This window comes from Odontesthes bonariensis, chromosome 20, assembly GCF_027942865.1.
Source record: "Odontesthes bonariensis isolate fOdoBon6 chromosome 20, fOdoBon6.hap1, whole genome shotgun sequence".
NCBI classification, from domain to species: domain Eukaryota; kingdom Metazoa; phylum Chordata; class Actinopteri; order Atheriniformes; family Atherinopsidae; genus Odontesthes; species Odontesthes bonariensis.
This window is the reverse complement of record NC_134525.1, coordinates 33,562,812-33,579,266: the sequence shown is the minus strand read 5'-3', so window position 1 is coordinate 33,579,266 and position 16,455 is coordinate 33,562,812. Positions and strand designations below refer to the sequence as shown.

General features: G+C 43.4%; 11 non-coding genes across 11 annotated transcripts; all 11 read right to left on the bottom strand.

Moving 5' to 3' along the window:
• Window positions 1-6,830: 6,830 nt before the first annotated feature.
• On the bottom strand, window positions 6,831-6,902 carry trnag-ucc (transfer RNA glycine (anticodon UCC)). The gene has a single exon. It is a non-coding gene; the product is annotated as a tRNA-Gly (tRNA).
• Window positions 6,903-7,445: 543 nt separating this feature from the next.
• Window positions 7,446-7,517, bottom strand: trnag-ucc (transfer RNA glycine (anticodon UCC)). The gene has a single exon. It is a non-coding gene; the product is annotated as a tRNA-Gly (tRNA).
• A 546-nt stretch (window positions 7,518-8,063) lies between these two features.
• trnag-ucc (transfer RNA glycine (anticodon UCC)) lies at window positions 8,064-8,135 on the bottom strand. The gene has a single exon. It is a non-coding gene; the product is annotated as a tRNA-Gly (tRNA).
• A 546-nt stretch (window positions 8,136-8,681) lies between these two features.
• On the bottom strand, window positions 8,682-8,753 carry trnag-ucc (transfer RNA glycine (anticodon UCC)). Its single transcript has one exon. It is a non-coding gene; the product is annotated as a tRNA-Gly (tRNA).
• A 545-nt stretch (window positions 8,754-9,298) lies between these two features.
• Window positions 9,299-9,370, bottom strand: trnag-ucc (transfer RNA glycine (anticodon UCC)). The gene has a single exon. It is a non-coding gene; the product is annotated as a tRNA-Gly (tRNA).
• A 543-nt stretch (window positions 9,371-9,913) lies between these two features.
• trnag-ucc (transfer RNA glycine (anticodon UCC)) lies at window positions 9,914-9,985 on the bottom strand. The gene has a single exon. It is a non-coding gene; the product is annotated as a tRNA-Gly (tRNA).
• A 1,161-nt stretch (window positions 9,986-11,146) lies between these two features.
• On the bottom strand, window positions 11,147-11,218 carry trnag-ucc (transfer RNA glycine (anticodon UCC)). Its single transcript has one exon. It is a non-coding gene; the product is annotated as a tRNA-Gly (tRNA).
• Window positions 11,219-11,764: 546 nt separating this feature from the next.
• Window positions 11,765-11,836, bottom strand: trnag-ucc (transfer RNA glycine (anticodon UCC)). Its single transcript has one exon. It is a non-coding gene; the product is annotated as a tRNA-Gly (tRNA).
• Window positions 11,837-13,618: 1,782 nt separating this feature from the next.
• trnag-ucc (transfer RNA glycine (anticodon UCC)) lies at window positions 13,619-13,690 on the bottom strand. Its single transcript has one exon. It is a non-coding gene; the product is annotated as a tRNA-Gly (tRNA).
• A 1,165-nt stretch (window positions 13,691-14,855) lies between these two features.
• Window positions 14,856-14,927, bottom strand: trnag-ucc (transfer RNA glycine (anticodon UCC)). The gene has a single exon. It is a non-coding gene; the product is annotated as a tRNA-Gly (tRNA).
• A 1,161-nt stretch (window positions 14,928-16,088) lies between these two features.
• On the bottom strand, window positions 16,089-16,160 carry trnag-ucc (transfer RNA glycine (anticodon UCC)). Its single transcript has one exon. It is a non-coding gene; the product is annotated as a tRNA-Gly (tRNA).
• Window positions 16,161-16,455: the final 295 nt, after the last annotated feature.

The following is a 16,455-nucleotide window of genomic DNA, read 5'->3' as shown; positions in this document are numbered from 1 at the left end:
CCCACCACCCCAGAGAGAGCAGCGTCACCCATAGTTGCCCCGACTCTCTGTTCAAACGGAGTCGGTTCCACGTCTGTTTTGGCCACACTACGGCGGTGGGCAGCCAGTCTCCGCTTCACCTCCACCTTAATGTGGGACCACTTCTTCTTCACATCCACCTTAATGTGGGACCACTTCTTCTTCACCTCCACCTTAATGTGGGACCACTTCTTCTTCACCTCCACCTTAATGTGGGACCACTTCTTCTTCACCTCCACCTTAATGTGGGACCACTTCTTCTTCACCTCCACCTTAATGTGGGACCACTTCTTCTTCACATCCACCTTAATGTGGGACCACTTCTTCTTCACCTCCACCTTAATGTGGGACCACTTCTTCTTCACCTCCACCTTAATGTGGGACCACTTCTTCTTCACATCCACCTTAATGTGGGACCACTTCTTCTTCACATCCACCTTAATGTGGGACCACTTCTTCTTCACCTCTGCTTGTGAGGCTTCTCAGACCCCCCAGCATTGACAGCCTCAGGCTCTCCCACCCACTCCTCTTAGTTTGCTGCTCATGCTGGAGGACAGCGTGCCAAAGAACACATTTTTGTGCGCCTCCACTTCAGAAAGTAGCACCGAGATCTCGCTTTCCGTGAAGTTCTTCTTTTTTCCCGTCTTATTCATTCTTTTTTCTTTATTTTCTAATCGTACAGTGAGGGAAATCGCAGGTGCAGGGCTCATGTAAATATGATTTGTGTATTTAAGTAGGGGCGTGGACAGGGAGGAGTCAGGTGCTCCGACATGTGCGCTCAATTTCACGTTGATTGGGATGTACAAAGGAAATGTGCTTGGATTGTTGCGTGCGCACAGATTCGTACATCTGACGTTGGAGGTCATTTGAGTTTGAGCGTACGCCATGTTTCAGTAGGAAATCCACACAAGTCTTTGTAAATGAGGCCCCAGGTCTTTACGACATGCTTGTAGTCTGACCAACCAATTGGGTTCATCTGGTTTCATAGATAAGTACAGCTGAGTGTCATCAGCATAGCAATGGAACTTTATGCCATGTTGTCTAATAATGTTACCTAATGGAAGCATGTATAAAGTGAAAAGAATCGGTCCAACCACAGAACCCTGAGGAACTCCAAGTCTTACTCTGGTGTGTGAGGAAGATTGTTTATTTAGAATAAACTGGAATCTATCAGATATATGTGACTTAAACCAGTCTAATGTTGTTTCTTTAATCCCAATAACATGTTCAAGTCTCTGTAACAGAATGCTGTGATCAAGGGTGTCAAATGCAGCACTGAGATCCAACAGGACAAGCACAGACAAAGTTCTGTTTTAGTCAAGGGTAGCCAGTGGAGGTCAAAGAGTGGTGCAGAGTGGCGTAAAAAAAACTTGGATTGTTGTAGTATCTGACACTTAACAGAGGTTCGGAAGAGTGTCAGGTTCAATGTGTCTAGATAGGAGATGAACAATGGTCAAACATAAACATTTGGAGAATAACACGTTCCTCAGTTAAGCACGTCCGGGACAGGCTCACCATATATATATATATATATATATATATATATATATATATATATATATATATATATATATATATATCAGAGACTGACGATCTAGAGATGGCTTTAAAAACCTATGTACGCAGTGGGCCTAATGTGGTTGCATTGTGACATTCTACTGTAGATTGCTGTTGGCTATGGTTTTCAGGACTTGGTCACAGCACCAGCGGTATGGCCCCAAACAAATTGGCTTCAAAAGGTAGTAAAAGAGCAACACATTGGTTGACTTTTCCAACTTTGCAAAAGGTGTCTGGTAGGGTTTACTGATAGACTTATTTTATTCCTGTGACATAAAAGCATGTAGTTTTCATATCCAGTTAATCCTGTTGAGGGTCAAAGGTGGGGATGAGTGGGGCTATACTGCCTACCATTAACGTAAGGAAGGGTTCACATTTGAGTTGTTGCCAGTGACACCTGTGGCATTTAAAGCAGTATGAAGAAAACACTGCCAATCCTCTGCTCTTCAGAGAATCAAATCAAATCAAATTTATTTGTATAGCACATTTCATGTACAAACAGTTCAAAGTGCTTTACGTAAAATAAAAGCATTGCAGCAGGGAGTGCAAGAAGCATTAAAATACATAAAAGAATATAAAGAGAAACAAGTAAAATCATTTAAATGAATTTAAAATCAGGCAACAGTCTAGCTAAGTTAAAAGATATTTCATGCATAGACACATGAGAAAAGAAAAGTTTTTAACCTGGATTTAAAAATGTCTACATTTGGTGAAAGTTTAATCTCCAGTGGCAGTTTGTTCCACTTATTTGCAGCATAACAGCTAAATGCTGCTTCTCCATGTTTAGTTTGGACTCTGGACTGGACCAGCTGGCTTGTGTCCTTGGATCTAAGTGCTCTGCTGGGTTTATATTCTCTGAACATATCACAGATGTATTTTGGGCCTAAACCATTCTGGGATTTGTAAACCATCAGCAGGCTTTTAAAATCTATTCTGTGACTGACTGGAAGCCAGTGTAAAGATTTTAACACTGGTGTGATGTGTTCAGATCTCTTAGTCCGGGTTAAAACTCTAGCAGCAGCGTTCTGGATGAGCTGCAGATGTTTAATGCTCTTTTTGGGAAGTCCAGTTAAAAGAGCGTTACAGTAATCGAGTCTACTGGAGATGAATGCATGGATGAGTTTCTCCTGGTCTTTTTGGGAGAGGAAACCTTTAATTCTGTTGATATTTCTGAGGTGGTAAAAAGCTGCCTTGGTGACAGCTTTGATGTGGCTGCTGAAAGTCAGATCTGAGTCTATCAACACTCCGAGGTTACCAACTTGGTCAGTGATTATAAGGTCCCGAGTCTCAAGATATTTACCAACGCTGACCTTCTTCTCTTTGCTACCAAACAGAATGATCTCAGTTTTGTCTTCATTTAATTGTAGAAAATTATCTCTCATCCAGGTGTTTACTTCCTCCAGACACTGACACAGTACGTCTGCTGGGCTGCAGTCGTCCGGTGACAGAGACACATAAAGTTGTGTATCGTCTGCATAACTGTGATAATTGATGTTAAAATTCTGCAATATCTGACCCAAAGGGAGCATATACAAGTTAAACAGAAGAGGTCCAAGAATTGACCCCTGGGGGACTCCACAAGTCATGGCCACTCGCTCAGATTCATAGCTGCCAATAGTAACAAAATAACTCCGGCCTTCTAAGTAGGACCTGAACCAGTTAAGGACCGCTCCAGAAAGTCCAACCCAGTTTTCCAGCCTGTGCAACAGGATTCTGTGATCTACAGTCTCAAACGCAGCGCTGAGGTCCAACAGAACCAGGACTGAAACATTACCAGAATCAGTATTCAACCTAATGTCGTTTAACTTGATTTTATGTTTTTAACTGAGACGTGGCTCGACAAAAACACAGCAAATGCAGTCCTGATTGAGTCTAGTCCACCTCACTTCAATTTTGTGTCTGAAACACGAGAAAACCAGAGGGGTAGGGGTGTTTGTGCCATGTTCAGGGACAATATACCCACCCACAAGTTGTCATTTGGGTTTTTTTCGTCATTTGAGTATGTGTCATTCAAAATGGAGATAAAACAATCTTCCATACTTTATATCACCATTTATAAACCACCACAGAATTGTTTTATTGATGATTTTACTGAACTACTTTCAATTGTGTGCACTGCTTTTGACTGTTTAGTCATAACAGGGGACTTGAATGTGCATGTGGACGTAGCGCATAACAAGGAAGCTAAAGAGCTCACTGCTGTCCTTGAAATGTTTGGTCTAACTCAGCATGTGACTGAGCCCACCCACAACAGAGGGCACACTCTAGATGTGCTCATTTCAAGGGGTGTTGTTATTTCAAACGTGAATGTTGTGGTTGTTGCTTTATCTGATCATTTCTGTGTTTTCTTCGACCTATCTACTTTACCCAAAACACCAGCTGGGTCTGCAGTTGTTCGGGGAAGACTCATAAATGACAGAACAGGGACACAGTTTATGGAAATGATTAGGTTTGAGAAAACCCTGTGTTCTGATGTTGATGATCTGTTGAACTCTTACACATCAAGTCTCTTAAATGTTTTGGATACCATTGCTCCTGTCAAGGTTAGAATGGTTAAAAGTAGGCAAAGGGCGCCATGGAGGAAAGAAGAGTCGGTCAGGGCACAGAAAAGGGAGTGCCGGAGAGCCGAACGGAAATGGCGCAAGTCAAAGCTCCAGGTTCATTATGAGACTTACAAAGAAAAGCTATGTGTGTTCAACCAGACTTTGCGTAGAACAAGGGAGAGTTATTTTTCTGAAATCATCAAAAACTACAGTAACAACTCTCGTGTCCTGTTTGCTACAGTAAACAGATTAACAAACCCTCCAGTTTCACTGCCTTTAGAACTCATTTCTACATCCAAGTGTAATGAGTTTGCAATATTCTTTAATGACAAAGTTCAAGGCATTAAAAATGCAATAATTTCCACAACACAAATAACTACTCTGCAGCCAGCTAGACACCTAGAGCTGACACATTTCACACCTGTTACTGACAAAACAGTAGAAGAGACCATCTGCAGTCTGAGTTCATCAACGTGCTGCCTTGATGAGTTGCCCACTAGATTCCTAAAGTCTGTGCTGAGCAGTTTGTTACCACAACTTGCTCATCTAGTCAACATCTCACTCCAGACTGGAACATTTCCAAATGCCTTAAAAACTGCTGTCATTAAGCCTCTTCTAAAGAAGAGCAATCTTGATGCCACAGTACTGAACAACTACCGGCCCATATCAAACCTGCCATTCTTAGGCAAAGTTCTAGAAAAAGTTGTATACCAACAGCTTAGTGACTTTCTCCTGTCTAACAATGCTTTTGATACTTTCCAGTCAGGCTTTAGGCCCCACCACAGCACTGAGACAGCTCTGATCAAGGTGACAAATGACATCCGCCTGAACACAGATGCAAGTAGAGTCACAGTCTTAGTTCTGCTGGACCTGAGTGCTGCCTTTGACACAGTTGACCATGCGATTTTATTACAGAGGTTAGAAGTCTGGGTGGGAATCTCTGGTCGTGCTTTAAACTGGTTCAAGTCCTATCTGGAGGACAGGAAATATTTTGTTGAAATTGGTAACTGTGTCTCAGACCAAATGGCTATGACCTGTGGGGTTCCCCAGGGGTCAATCCTGGGACCCGTATTGTTCAATCTGTACATGCTTCCACTAGGCCAGCTAATACGCAGCTATAATGTGTCCTACCACAATTATGCAGATGACACTCAGATCTACGTGTCACTGACTGCAGGAGAACACGGGCCTGTAGATACATTGTGTCGCTGCATCGAACAGATCAGTGTGTGGATGCAAAACAATTTCCTCCAGCTAAACTCAGACAAAACCGAAATCATTGTCTGTGGCCCACAGAAACAAAGAGAAAGTGTTATCAGTCACCTTGAGACTCTCTCTCTAAAACCTTACTATCAAGTTAGAAATCTCGGGGTAATATTGGACTCAGACCTGAACTTTAACAGCCACATTAAATCTGTAACATCAGCAGCTTTTTACCATCTAAAAAACATTGCCAGAATCAAAGGAATAGTGTCTAAACCAGACTTAGAGAGACTGATCCATGCGTTTGTCTCCAGCAGGTTAGACTACTGTAACGGCCTGCTCACTGGGCTCTCTAAACGGGCTATAAGACAGCTGCAGTACATCCAGAACGCTGCTGCTCGAGTCCTGACTAGAACCAGGAAATACGACCATATTAGTCCAGTGCTCAGGTCTCTGCACTGGCTTCCTGTCGCTCAGAGAATAGACTTTAAAACAGCTCTGCTTGTGTACAAGTCTCTTCACGGTCAAGCGCCAAAGTACATCTCTGACATGTTAGAGCCATATGAACCAACTCGGGCTCTGAGAACCTCAGGGAGGGGTCTCCTGCTGGTGCCCAGAGTCAGGACTAAACAAGGTGAGGCTGCGTTTCAGTTTTATGCCCCTAAAATCTGGAACAGTCTTCCAGAAGATGTGAGACAGGCCTCAACTCTGACAATGTTTAAATCCAGGCTGAAAACAGTTCTATTTAGCTGTGCATATGACACCTGAAAGTATTTTATCTGCACTCTTCACTTTTTAATTACTTAATGATTGTTTTAATGGGTTTTAAATTTCTTTCTTTTATTTTTTTTTTATTCCTTTTTAATGGTTTTATTGCCTTCTTGTGATTTTATGTAGCTGTAAAGCACTTTGAATTGCCCTGTGTATGAATTGTGCTCTATAAATAAAATTGCCTTGCCTTGCCTTGCCTTAACACTTTGACCAGAGCTGTTTCAGTGCTGTGATGACGTCTGAAGCCTGATTGAAAGTTATCAAGACTTCCACTTTCATTCAGAAAGTCATTGAGCTGGTTAAATACAACTTTCTCAATAATCTTGGATATAAAAGAGAGGTTAGAGACAGGTCTGTAGTTGTTCATCATAGAGGCGTCTAGAGTTCTCTTCTTTAGGAGTGGCTTAATGGCAGCTGTCTTTAGTGACTTGGGAAAAATGCCTGATGCCAGTGAGCTGTTAACTATTCGTAGGAGATCACTTTCTACTGAGGTAAAAACAGTTTTTAAAAAGTCGGATGGTATTATGTCCAGAGAACAAGTTGTTGATTTCAGCTGCTGAACTGTTTCCTCTAGGATTTTTAAATTAACAATATTAAATTGTGACATAACGTCAAGGTTATTTATAGGTTTTAGACACAGATTAGTTTTCTTGTTTGTCTTTGTTGCGTTAATGTTTTGTCTAATTGTTTTGATTTTTTGGCTAAAAAAGGGGGAAAGTCTCAATGAGCAAAACCCTCTGCGATGGCTGGGAATCGAAACCAGGTCAACTGCTTGGAAGGCAGCTATGCTCACCACTATACCACCATCGCAAGACAACAAGAGGTAAGAAGATTGGCCACAAACCCGAACTCAACTTCGTACAGACAAATGCACTAAAAAATCCTCCAGGTCTACATCATAGACTGACGTTATAGAAATGACTTTAAAACCTATGTATGCAGTGGGCCTGATGTGGTTGCATTGTGAAATTCTACTGTAGATGCTGTTGGCTATGGTTTTCAGGACTTGGTCACAGCACCTTGTATGGCCCCAAACCAATTGGCTTCAAAAGGTAGTAAAAGAGCAACACATTTGTTGACTTGTCCAACTTTGCAAACAGTGTCTGGTAGGGTTTGCTGATAGACTTATTTTATTCCTGTGACATAAAAGCATGTAGTTTTCATATCCAGTTAATCCTGTTGGGGGTCAAAGGTGGGGATGAGTGGGGCTTTACTGCCTACCATTAAGATAAGGAAGGGTTCACCTTTGAGTTGTTGCAAGTGACACCTGTGGCATTTAAAGCAGTATGAAGATAACACTGCCAATCCTCTGCTCTTCAGAGAAGGGGCAAAGTCTCAATGAGCAAAGTCCTCTGCGATGGCTGGGAATCGAAACCAGGTCAACTGCTTGGAAGGCAGCTATGCTTACCACTATACCACCATCGCAAGACAACAAGAAGTAAGAAGATTGGCCACAAACCCGAACTCAACTTCGTACAGACGAATGCGCTAAAAAATCCTCCAGGTCTACATCATAGACTGACGATATAGAAATGACTTTAAAACCTATGTACGCAGTTGGCCTGATGTGGTTGCATTGTGACATTCTACTGTAGATGCTGTTGGCTATGGTTTTCAGGACTTGGTCACAGCACCAGCGGTATGGCCCCAAACCAATTGGCTTCAAAAGGTAGTAAAAGAGCAACACATTGGTTGACTTTTCCAACTTTGCAAACAGTGTCTGGTAGGGTTTGCGGATAGACTAATTTTATTCCTGTGACATAAAAGCATGTAGTTTTCATATCCAGTTAATCCTGTTGAGGGTCAAAGGTAGGGGTGAGTGGGGCAATACTGCCTACCATTGGAAGTAAGGAAGGGTTCACCTTTGAGTTGTTGCCAGTGACACATGTGGCATTTAAAGCAGTATGAAGAAAACACTGCCAATCCTCTGCTCTTCAGAGAAGGGGCAAAGTCTTAATGAACAAAACCCTTTGCGATGGCTGGGAATTGAAACCAGGTCAACTGCTTGGAAGGCAGCTATGCTCACCACTATACCACCATCGCAAGACAACAAGAAGTAAGAAGATTGGCCACAAACCCGAACTCAACTTCGTACAGACGAATGCGCTAAAAACTCCTCCAGGTCTACATCATAGACTGACGATATAGAGATGACTTTAAAACCTATGTATGCAGTGGGCCTGATGTGGTTGCATTGTGAAATTCTACTGTAGATGCTGTTGGCTATGGTTTTCAGGACTTGGTCACAGCACCAGCGGTATGGCCCCAAACCAATTGGCTTCAAAAGGTAGTAAAAGAGCAACACATTGGTTGACTCTTACAACTTTGCAAACAGTGTCTGGTAGGGTTTGCTGATAGACTTAATTTGTTCCTGTGACATACAAGCATGTAGTTTTCATATCCAGTTAATCCTGTTGAGGGTCAAAGGTGGGGGTGAGTGGGGCTATACTGCCTACCATTGGAAGTAAGAAAGGGTTTACCTTTGAGTTGTTGCCAGTGACACATGTGGCATTTAAAGCAGTATGAAGATAACATTGCCAATCCTCTGCTCTTCAGAGAAGGGGCAAAGTCTCAATGAGCAAAGTCCTCTGCGATGGCTGGGAATCGAACCCAGGTCAACTGCTTGGAAGGCAGCTATGCTCACCACTATACCACCATCGCAAGACAACAAGAGGTAAGAAGATTGGCCACAAACCCGAACTCAACTTCGTACAGACGAATGCGCTAAAAAATCCTCCAGGTCTACATCATAGACTGACGATATAGAAATGACTTTAAAACCTATGTACGCAGTTGGCCTGATGTGGTTGCATTGTGACATTCTACTGTAGATGCTGTTGGCCATGGTTTTCAGGACTTGGTCACAGCACCAGCGGTATGGCCCCAAACCAATTGGCTTCAAAAGGTAGTAAAAGAGCAACACATTTGTTGACTTGTCCAACTTTGCAAACAGTGTCTGGTAGGGTTTGCTGATAGATTTATTTTATTCCAGTGACATAAAAGCATGTAGTTTTCATATCCAGTTAATCCTGTTGAGGGTCAAAGGTGGGGATGAGTGGGGCTTTACTGCCTAGCATTAAGGTAAGGAAGGGTTCACCTTTGAGTTGTTGCAAGTGACACCTGTGGCATTTAAAGCAGTATGAAGATAACATTGCCAATCCTCTGATCGACAGAGAAGGGGGAAAAGCTCAATGAGCATAGCCCTCTGCGATGGCTGGGAATCGAACCCAGGTCAACTGCTTGGAAGGCAGCTATGCTCACCACTATACCACCATCGCAAGACAACAAGAAGTAAGAAGATTGGCCACAAACCCGAACTCAACTTCGTACAGACGAATGCACTAAAAACTCCTCCAGGTCTACATCATAGACTGACGATATAGAGATGACTTTAAAACCTATGTATGCAGTGGGCCTGATGTGGTTGCATTGTGAAATTCTACTGTAGATGCTGTTGGCTATGGTTTTCAGGACTTGGTCACAGCACCTTGTATGGCCCCAAACCAATTGGCTTCAAAAGGTAGTAAAAGAGCAACACATTTGTTGACTTTTCCAACTTTGCAAACAGTGTCTGGTAGGGTTTGCTGATAGACTTAATTTGTTCCTGTGACATACAAGCATGTAGTTTTCATATCCAGTTAATCCTGTTGAGGGTCAAAGGTGGGGATGAGTGGGGCTTTACTGCCTACCATTAAGGTAAGGAAGGGTTCACCTTTGAATTGTTGCAAGTGACACCTGTGGCATTTAAAGCAGTATGAAGATAACATTGCCAATCCTCTGATCGACAGAGAAGGGGGAAAAGCTCAATGAGCATAGCCCTCTGCGATGGCTGGGAATCGAACCCAGGTCAACTGCTTGGAAGGCAGCTATGCTCACCACTATACCACCATCGCAAGGCAACAAGAAGTAAGAAGATTGGCCACAAACCCGAACTCAACTTCGTACAGACGAATGCACTAAAAACTCCTCCAGGTCTACATCATAGACTGACGATATAGAGATGACTTTAAAACCTATGTATGCAGTGGGCCTGATGTGGTTGCATTGTGAAATTCTACTGTAGATGCTGTTGGCTATGGTTTTCAGGACTTGGTCACAGCACCAGCGGTATGGCCCCAAACCAATTGGCTTCAAAAGGTAGTAAAAGAGCAACACATTGGTTGACTTTTCCAACTTTGCAAACAGTGTCTGGTAGGGTTTGCTGATAGACTTAATTTGTTCCTGTGACATACAAGCATGTAGTTTTCATATCCAGTTAATCCTGTTGAGGGTCAAAGGTGGGGATGAGTGGGGCTTTACTGCCTACCATTAAGGTAAGGAAGGGTTCACCTTTGAGTTGTTGCAAGTGACACCTGTGGCATTTAAAGCAGTATGAAGATAACATTGCCAATCCTCTGCTCTTCAGAGAAGGGGCAAAGTCTCGATGAGCAAAGTCCTGTGCGATGGCTGGGAATCGAAACCAGGTGAACTGCTTGGAAGGCAGCTATGCTCACCACTATACCAACATCGCAAGACAACAAGAAGTAAGAAGATTGGCCACAAACCCGAACTCAACTTCGTACAGACGAATGCACTAAAAAATCCTCCAGGTCTACATCATAGACTGACGATATAGAAATGACTTTAAAACCTATGTACGTTGTTGGCCTGATGTGGTTGCATTGTGACATTCTACTGTAGATGCTGTTGGCTATGGTTTTCAGGACTTGGTCACAGCACCTTGTATGGCCCCAAACCAATTGGCTTCAAAAGGTAGTAAAAGAGCAACACATTGGTTGACTTTTCCAACTTTGCAAACAGTGTCTGGTAGGGTTTGCGGATAGACAAATTTTATTCCTGTGACATAAAAGCATGTAGTTTTCATATCCAGTTAATCCTGTTGAGGGTCAAAGGTAGGGGTGAGTGGGGCTATACTGCCTACCATTGGAAGTAAGGAAGGGTTCACCTTTGAGTTGTTGCCAGTGACACATGTGGCATTTAAAGCAGTATGACGAAAACACTGCCAATCCTCTGCTCTTCAGAGAAGGGGCAAAATCTCGATGACCAAAGTCCTCTGCGATGGCTGGGAATCAAACCCAGGTCAACTGCTTGGAAGGCAGCTATGCTCACCACTATACCACCATCGCAAGATAACAAGAGGTAAGAAGATTGGCCACAAACCCGAACTCAACTTCGTACAGACGAACGCGCTAAAAAATCCTCCAGGTCTACATCATAGACTGACGATATAGAAATGACTTTAAAACCTATGTACGCAGTTGGCCTGATGTGGTTGCATTGTGACATTCTACTGTAGGTGCTGTTGGCCATGGTTTTCAGGACTTGGTCACAGCACCAGCGGTATGGCCCCAAACCAATTGGCTTCAAAAGGTAGTAAAAGAGCAACACATTTGTTGACTTGTCCAACTTTGCAAACAGTGTCTGGTAGGGTTTGCTGATAGACTTATTTTATTCCTGTGACATAAAAGCATGTAGTTTTCATATCCAGTTAATCCTGTTGAGGGTCAAAGGTGGGGGTGAGTGGGGCTATACTGCCTACCATTGGAAGTAAGGAAGGGTTCACCTTTGAGTTGTTGCCAGTGACACATGTGGCATTTAAAGCAGTATGAAGAAAACACTGCCAATCCTCTGCTCTTCAGAGAAGGGGCAAAGTTTCGATGAGCAAAGTCCTCTGCGATGGCTGGGAATTGAACCCAGGTCAACTGCTTGGAAGGCAGCTATGCTCACCACTATACCACCATCGCAAGACAACAAGAAGTAAGAAGATTGGCGACAAACCCGAACTCAACTTCGTACAGACGAATGCGCTAAAAACTCCTCCAGGTCTACATCATAGACTGACGATATAGAGATGACTTTAAAACCTATGTATGCAGTGGGCCTGATGTGGTTGCATTGTGAAATTCTACTGTAGATGCTGTTGGCTATGGTTTTCAGGACTTGGTCACAGCACCAGCGGTATGGCCCCAAACCAATTGGCTTCAAAAGGTAGTAAAAGAGCAACACATTTGTTGACTTGTCCAACTTTGCAAACAGTGTCTGGTAGGGTTTGCTGATAGACTTATTTTATTCCTGTGACATAAAAGCATGTAGTTTTCATATCCAGTTAATCCTGTTGAGGGTCAAAGGTGGGGATGAGTGGGGCTTTACTGCCTACCATTAAGATAAGGAAGGGTTCACCTTTGAGTTGTTGCAAGTGACACCTGTGGCATTTAAAGCAGTATGAAGATAACACTGCCAATCCTCTGCTCTTCAGAGAAGGGGCAAAGTCTTAATGAACAAAACCCTTTGCGATGGCTGGGAATTGAAACCAGGTCAACTGCTTGGAAGGCAGCTATGCTCACCACTATACCACCATTGCAAGACAACAAGAAGTAAGAAGATTGGCCACAAACCCGAACTCAACTTCGTACAGACGAATGCACTAAAAAATTCTCCAGGTCTACATCATAGACTGACGATATAGAGATGACTTTAAAACCTATGTATGCAGTGGGCCTGATGTGGTTGCATTGTGAAATTCTACTGTAGATGCTGTTGGCTATGGTTTTCAGGACTTGGTCACAGCACCAGCGGTATGGCCCCAAACCAATTGGCTTCAAAAGGTAGTAAAAGAGCAACACATTTGTTGACTTGTCCAACTTTGCAAACAGTGTCTGGTAGGGTTTGCTGATAGACTTAATTTGTTCCTGTGACATACAAGCATGTAGTTTTCATATCCAGTTAATCCTGTTGAGGGTCAAAGGTGGGGGTGAGTGGGGCTATACTGCCTACCATTGGAAGTAAGGAAGGGTTTACCTTTGAGTTGTTGCCAGTGACACATGTGGCATTTAAAGCAGTATGAAGATAACACTGCCAATCCTCTGCTCTTCAGAGAAGGGGCAAAGTCTCAATGAGCAAAGTCCTCTGCGATGGCTGGGAATCAAAACCAGGTCAACTGCTTGGAAGGCAGCTATGCTTACCACTATACCACCATCGCAAGACAACAAGAGGTAAGAAGATTGGCCACAAACCCGAACTCAACTTCGTACAGACGAATGCGCTAAAAAATCCTCCAGGTCTACATCATAGACTGACGATATAGAAATGACTTTAAAACCTATGTACGCAGTTGGCCTGATGTGGTTGCATTGTGACATTCTACTGTAGATGCTGTTGGCTATGGTTTTCAGGACTTGGTCACAGCACCAGCGGTATGGCCCCAAACCAATTGGCTTCAAAAGGTAGTAAAAGAGCAACACATTGGTTGACTTTTCCAACTTTGCAAACAGTGTCTGGTAGGGTTTGCTGATAGACTTATTTTATTCCTGTGACATAAAAGCACGTAGTTTTCATATCCAGTTAATCCTGTTGAGGGTCAAAGGTAGGGGATGAGTGGGGCTACACTGCATACAATTGGAAGTAAGGAAGGGTTTACCTTTGAGTTGTTGCCAGTGACACATGTGGCATTTAAAGCAGTATGAAGAAAACACTGCCAATCCTCTGCTCTTCAGAGAAGGGGCAAAGTCTCAATGAGCAAAACCCTTTGCGAAGGCTGGGAATCGAACCCAGGTCAACTGCTTGGAAGGCAGCTATGCTCACCACTATACCACCATCGCAAGACAACAAGAAGTAAGAAGATTGGCCACAAACCCGAACTCAACTTCGTACAGACGAATGCGCTAAAAACTCCTCCAGGTCTACATCATAGACTGACGATATAGAGATGACTTTAAAACCTATGTATGCAGTGGGCCCGATGTGGTTGCATTGTGAAATTCTACTGTAGATGCTGTTGGCTATGGTTTTCAGGACTTGGTCACAGCACCAGCGGTATGGCCCCAAACCAATTGGCTTCAAAAGGTAGTAAAAGAGCAACACATTGGTTGACTCTTACAACTTTGCAAACAGTGTCTGGTAGGGTTTGCTGATAGACTTAATTTGTTCCTGTGACATACAAGCATGTAGTTTTCATATCCAGTTAATCCTGTTGAGGGTCAAAGGTGGGGGTGAGTGGGGCTATACTGCCTACCATTGGAAGTAAGGAAGGGTTTACCTTTGAGTTGTTGCCAGTGACACATGTGGCATTTAAAGCAGTATGAAGATAACACTGCCAATCCTCTGCTCTTCAGAGAAGGGGCAAAGTCTCAATGAGCAAAGTCCTCTGCGATGGCTGGGAATCAAAACCAGGTCAACTGCTTGGAAGGCAGCTATGCTTACCACTATACCACCATCGCAAGACAACAAGAGGTAAGAAGATTGGCCACAAACCCGAACTCAACTTCGTACAGACGAATGCGCTAAAAAATCCTCCAGGTCTACATCATAGACTGACGATATAGAAATGACTTTAAAACCTATGTACGCAGTTGGCCTGATGTGGTTGCATTGTGACATTCTACTGTAGATGCTGTTGGCTATGGTTTTCAGGACTTGGTCACAGCACCAGCGGTATGGCCCCAAACCAATTGGCTTCAAAAGGTAGTAAAAGAGCAACACATTGGTTGACTTTTCCAACTTTGCAAACAGTGTCTGGTAGGGTTTGCTGATAGACTTATTTTATTCCTGTGACATAAAAGCACGTAGTTTTCATATCCAGTTAATCCTGTTGAGGGTCAAAGGTAGGGGATGAGTGGGGCTACACTGCATACAATTGGAAGTAAGGAAGGGTTTACCTTTGAGTTGTTGCCAGTGACACATGTGGCATTTAAAGCAGTATGAAGAAAACACTGCCAATCCTCTGCTCTTCAGAGAAGGGGCAAAGTCTCAATGAGCAAAACCCTTTGCGAAGGCTGGGAATCGAACCCAGGTCAACTGCTTGGAAGGCAGCTATGCTCACCACTATACCACCATCGCAAGACAACAAGAGGTAAGAAGATTGGCCACAAACCCGAACTCAACTTCGTACAGACGAATGCGCTAAAAAATCCTCCAGGTCTACATCATAGACTGACGATATAGAAATGACTTTAAAACCTATGTACGCAGTTGGCCTGATGTGGTTGCATTGTGACATTCTACTGTAGATGCTGTTGGCCATGGTTTTCAGGACTTGGTCACAGCACCAGCGGTATGGCCCCAAACCAATTGGCTTCAAAAGGTAGTAAAAGAGCAACACATTTGTTGACTTGTCCAACTTTGCAAACAGTGTCTGGTAGGGTTTGCTGATAGATTTATTTTATTCCAGTGACATAAAAGCATGTAGTTTTCATATCCAGTTAATCCTGTTGAGGGTCAAAGGTGGGGATGAGTGGGGCTTTACTGCCTACCATTAAGGTAAGGAAGGGTTCACCTTTGAGTTGTTGCAAGTGACACCTGTGGCATTTAAAGCAGTATGAAGATAACATTGCCAATCCTCTGCTCTTCAGAGAAGGGGCAAAGTCTCGATGAGCAAAGTCCTGTGCGATGGCTGGGAATCGAAACCAGGTGAACTGCTTGGAAGGCAGCTATGCTCACCACTATACCAACATCGCAAGACAACAAGAAGTAAGAAGATTGGCCACAAACCCGAACTCAACTTCGTACAGACGAATGCACTAAAAAATCCTCCAGGTCTACATCATAGACTGACGATATAGAAATGACTTTAAAACCTATGTACGTTGTTGGCCTGATGTGGTTGCATTGTGACATTCTACTGTAGATGCTGTTGGCTATGGTTTTCAGGACTTGGTCACAGCACCTTGTATGGCCCCAAACCAATTGGCTTCAAAAGGTAGTAAAAGAGCAACACATTGGTTGACTTTTCCAACTTTGCAAACAGTGTCTGGTAGGGTTTGCGGATAGACTAATTTTATTCCTGTGACATAAAAGCATGTAGTTTTCATATCCAGTTAATCCTGTTGAGGGTCAAAGGTAGGGGTGAGTGGGGCTATACTGCCTACCATTGGAAGTAAGGAAGGGTTCACCTTTGAGTTGTTGCCAGTGACACATGTGGCATTTAAAGCAGTATGACGAAAACACTGCCAATCCTCTGCTCTTCAGAGAAGGGGCAAAATCTCGATGAGCAAAGTCCTCTGCGATGGCTGGGAATCGAACCCAGGTCAACTGCTTGGAAGGCAGCTATGCTCACCACTATACCACCATCGCAAGATAACAAGAGGTAAGAAGATTGGCCACAAACCCGAACTCAACTTCGTACAGACGAACGCGCTAAAAAATCCTCCAGGTCTACATCATAGACTGACGATATAGAAATGACTTTAAAACCTATGTACGCAGTTGGCCTGATGTGGTTGCATTGTGACATTCTACTGTAGGTGCTGTTGGCCATGGTTTTCAGGACTTGGTCACAGCACCAGCGGTATGGCCCCAAACCAATTGGCTTCAAAAGGTAGTAAAAGAGCAACACATTTGTTGACTTGTCCAACTTTGCAAACAGTGT